The 4,302-nt window shown below is 38.7% G+C and overlaps 1 long non-coding RNA gene across 1 annotated transcript in view; it reads left to right on the top strand.

Annotated features, from left to right (window-relative positions):
- Window positions 1-3,538, top strand: part of LOC103399569 (uncharacterized) — a 71,837-nt gene extending 68,299 nt beyond the window's left edge. The window contains exon 4 of the long non-coding RNA XR_523654.3: window positions 3,206-3,538. This is a non-coding gene — a long non-coding RNA (uncharacterized LOC103399569). The remainder of the gene's footprint in view (window positions 1-3,205) is intronic.
- Window positions 3,539-4,302: the final 764 nt, after the last annotated feature.

The following is a 4,302-nucleotide window of genomic DNA, read 5'->3' as shown; positions in this document are numbered from 1 at the left end:
CAGGGAGGGAGGGACGAAGTGATGGACAGCCAGAGGGAGGGAATGTGGGAGGGGGAGGATGGATGGAGGGATGGAGGGGTGTAGAGTGCAGCAGAAACTTCCCATGCTGGCCTCCCAGTGTGGCTACGTAATGAGGGAAAGGGACACACACACACACACACACACACACACACACACACACTCGGGGCTGGGCATGGCCCCCACGGCTGATTAGCGGCACACAAAGGGCCCAAACAGAAGTAGCAGTGGACACACAATGGGAGCAGGGCCTCAAGGCGTGGTTTACTTCTGCCCTGAGGGAGGGGGCGAGAGAGGTAGAGGGACAGTGAGAGTATGGAGAGGGAGTCCCACTGTGCTGGGCAGGCAACAGAAGGGAGAGAGTGAGGGAGGAAGAGAGGGAGGTTAGAGGAGAGGAGCGAGAGCTGGAGCTGGGTTCGAAAAAGTGACAGAAGCTGAAAAGAGTTTTGTTTTTGTCCTGATAGAGACGCTGCTGCTGCTGCTGCTGCTGCTGCTGCTGCTGTGTTTACTCTGCTCTACACCTGCTCACAGTCACACACAGAATCGTCCAACAACAAACAACAAACAAATGAAATGCTAAACTTCTGTTGTTGTCGTTGACGAAGGAATTCTTTTCTGGATGTTTCCGGCCTTTGCGTCAATCGGCAAATACAAAACTATCAGATGTGACTGAGCAGCAGGTCGTACTGTACTGTACCGTACATGTTAATGAAGTTCAACGGTTGAGGCTCCGGTCAAACCATAGATCGTTCATAATAAATGGATGTTGCTGTTCCTCCATGTGAATGGAAATGTACGGGGTCTATACCGTTTTAGTTGTTTTCGTACCAGTGGTTCTCAAAGCAAGGGGCGGGTCCACACACAGTTCGCAGTTATTTCAAAATCTTTTTTTTTTAAATTGGTGCCACAGTGTAGAAATTTCAGTTTGTGTGGCCGCGGCAGCTTAAAAAGCATTTAATTACCTCATAATAAAGTTCATGTTTCTTTGCCTAACAAATTAAAATGTTTTGTTTTTTTACACACAAAACGTACAATATTTGTACTTAAATCTTAAGTACAAATATAATAAACTTAAATAAATAAGAATCATTTGCAGAAGCATCTATGAACAAAATAGACAAATATAGATCCACTATAAGGAGTTCAGGGATTGCAGCTTCTTTTTCCTGTTTTTCCTAATTACTTCATGGCATTTGAATACACACCACGCACACATGAACACACTAATGGTCCTCAGCCGCGGAGAGGCTCCTGAAATAAGTCATGCACTAATTGTATTTGATAAATCATAAAAGGAGCCCATCAGAGCAACGCTCGCTGTAATAAAATGATAAAATGGACAATTATAGGGAAAAAAATGTCAGCCTTTAATTTTCTAAATACACTCTGGAGAGGAGACGTTTAATCGGGAGCGATTTGTCGGAATGCTCAGCGTGTTATTTCCGTCCTCTCCCTGACGCGTTAAATCACAGCAGAGAACAGCGTATGTGTGTGTGTGTGTGTGTGTGATTTTTACACACATTAACAATAATGTGCTTGTTAGAAAATCACCAAACATATTTTAGAACATATCAGATATATAATATATTTCATGTTGCAACATGTAACTACACTGTAGCAAAGTTTGATCAAAACCTTATTGTGTTTGGCTGGAAAATGTTTTTAACTGCCAGACTTTTACAGTGATCGCAAATATACTATTAGTCAATTAATATAAATTTTTACACACATTAACAATAATGTGCTTTTTAGAAAATCACCAAACTTCACCATCACACAAATATATTTAGAAAACATTTTATATTATTGTTATGGAAATAATAAAGGCCATATTTTAGAACGTATCAGATATATAATATATTTCATGTTGCAACATGTAACTACACTGTAGCAAAGTTTGATCAAAACCTTATTGTGTTTGGCTGGAAAATGTTTTTAACTGCCAGACTTTTACAGTGATCGCAAATATACTATTAATCAATTAATATAACCTTAATACGACTTAACCCCCCCCATCTAAACATCAAAACATAAATATAGACAAATATATTTAGAAAACATTTTATATTATTGTTATGGAAATAATAAAGGAAAATAACCAGCGAGGGACAGTGAGGGAGACAGCGCCACAGTGTGGAGTGGGAAAATGGAGCTGGGTTGAGCACTGGTAACTAGATGTTTCCTCACATCACGAGGAAAATCTTGCAAAAATTGCTTACTCATAAGTCGTATTTATGTTTTTTGGGGTTCACCCTGGACCTGTACTCGGAGTAGAATATGTTTTCAGTTGTGAATTGATTCTGTCATTTGGAGTTTACATCTTTTTCTCAGCGTTTTTGTCCGTCTTCCATTGTGATGCATTTCCTGTTGTACGGATCAAATTCTTTTTTTTTTTTCCTCATAAACTGTGTAATATCATTTAACCTGATGTGACACACAGGTAATTGGCAAACAATCGCTCAGATGTGGCTTTTTAAAATGGCTCTTTGACTCAGTCATCTCTTTATGTAGGCCACTGTTGGCAGTCACATCTGGTAACACGATGACACAAACCAAACCCTCTATTGTCACCAGATCACATTAGCTCTTTGAGGCACGCAACACATCATATTAAAAAAAAATCATATTCCTCACATCTTTTCAGTGCCTTTTGTAAATTCAACTGTGTGTGCGCACGTATGTGTGTGTGTGTGTGTGTTTTGAACTGTTGCTGCCACTGTGTAAAATAACATGGAAAAGGTGATTTTCCACTGTAGTGAGGTTTCCACAGTGTGATTCCCTGAGGCAGCAGCAGAGACATGATTGAATTTTTTTGTGCATTTATACAGTATATGTAGTAGTATACTGTACACGTGTCCAAATATATGTATGTGTGTATGTGCCTGTGTGTGTGTGAGAGAGTATCAGGTAAAACTAAGCTCTGACAATCTGTGACTCTTCTCTCTCTGTCACTGGCAAAATGTTTCATGGGAAAGAAAAAGTTCTCTCAAACACTTCAAACTTATATGAAGTTGTTACGAACGCATCTCAGCTCTGCAGAAACATTAAATAAAACACACCTTTCTCCTGACTAACACCCGCAGCTGTGCAGTTTTCAGGATTGTTCTGGAGAGTGACAGGGAGGAAGAAAGAGTCCTGACTGTCTCCATTTCACCCTCTCTAACTCCGGCTCTCTCTCTACCTGCAGGTGATGCCGCTGGTGGACCATCAAACCAGCAGAATCAGGAGGGACCAGAAGATGCTGACACACACACACACACACAGAGTTGCATACGTGGCAGTATGCTGCAGTGTTCTGTGGCTGTGTGTCAGCAGTGACTGGAGCTGAACAGACGTGAACACTGAGGGTTCATCTGGATGGAAGTGTTGGGTCTCTTCTCTGGTGTTGACAGAAACACCTGAAACTAATTTGGTTAAAGATAACATAGTGACAGACAATTAATTTAAACAAATATTGTTTTTTTAGAAAGTAAGAAAATCCTTATTTTAATGACATGTACCTCTTACGTACTTCCATGTAAGCAGGCACACACACACTATATACACATATATATACACATATATAGTGTCATTTCTACACACATGCACAGTTTGCGTGTATAATGTATGTCTACACACATATATATTTATATTTTTTGAAAAACAACAAAATTAAAATTGAATAGTTTATTCTGTTGATTGATTGACTGTTTTAATGATTTGTTTTTCTAAGAAAAATTACACTATTATTTATGAAAATAAATGCTTTTTTGTTTGTATACATTTTATATTTTTCCCACTGTTGGTGTTATATGTATACTAATGCGTTCCATATATGTTTAGCTGTTTTTTTGTTAAATACATTCTTGAGTCATTGCAGGATCTGGTCGCTCTGCAGCGCTAATCTGTTTTACAACCTTACGCTTTACTTTTCTGACTTTTTCTTTACTCCTTTCACACTGTTACTACTGTACTACTGTTATAATGTTTTCTCCCACTATCTATCTATCTATCTATCTATCTATCTATCTATCTATCTATCTATCTATCTATCTATCTATCTATCTATCTATCTATAGTCTAGAAAACTTTGTTTTACACATAGTGTAAGTGTTTATATAACTGTTTTCAACTGGTGGCAGCTGTACTAGTACTAGTAACCTGTAGGTTGATGTCTTTTAGACTTCCATCTTCCTGTCTCCACTTCAGTGACTGTTGTTGTTGAACAGCTGCAGCCTGTTTCTAGATTATTTATTGTTAATATTTATATTTTTTAAAACCTTTTGCCTGATGGTGCCGTGTTCA

The sequence above is a fragment of the Cynoglossus semilaevis genome, chromosome 2 (genome assembly GCF_000523025.1).
Source record: "Cynoglossus semilaevis isolate Cse_v1.0 chromosome 2, Cse_v1.0, whole genome shotgun sequence".
In the NCBI taxonomy this organism is placed as follows: Eukaryota; Metazoa; Chordata; class Actinopteri; order Pleuronectiformes; family Cynoglossidae; genus Cynoglossus; species Cynoglossus semilaevis.
This window is presented reverse-complemented; position numbering and strand designations above follow the sequence as displayed.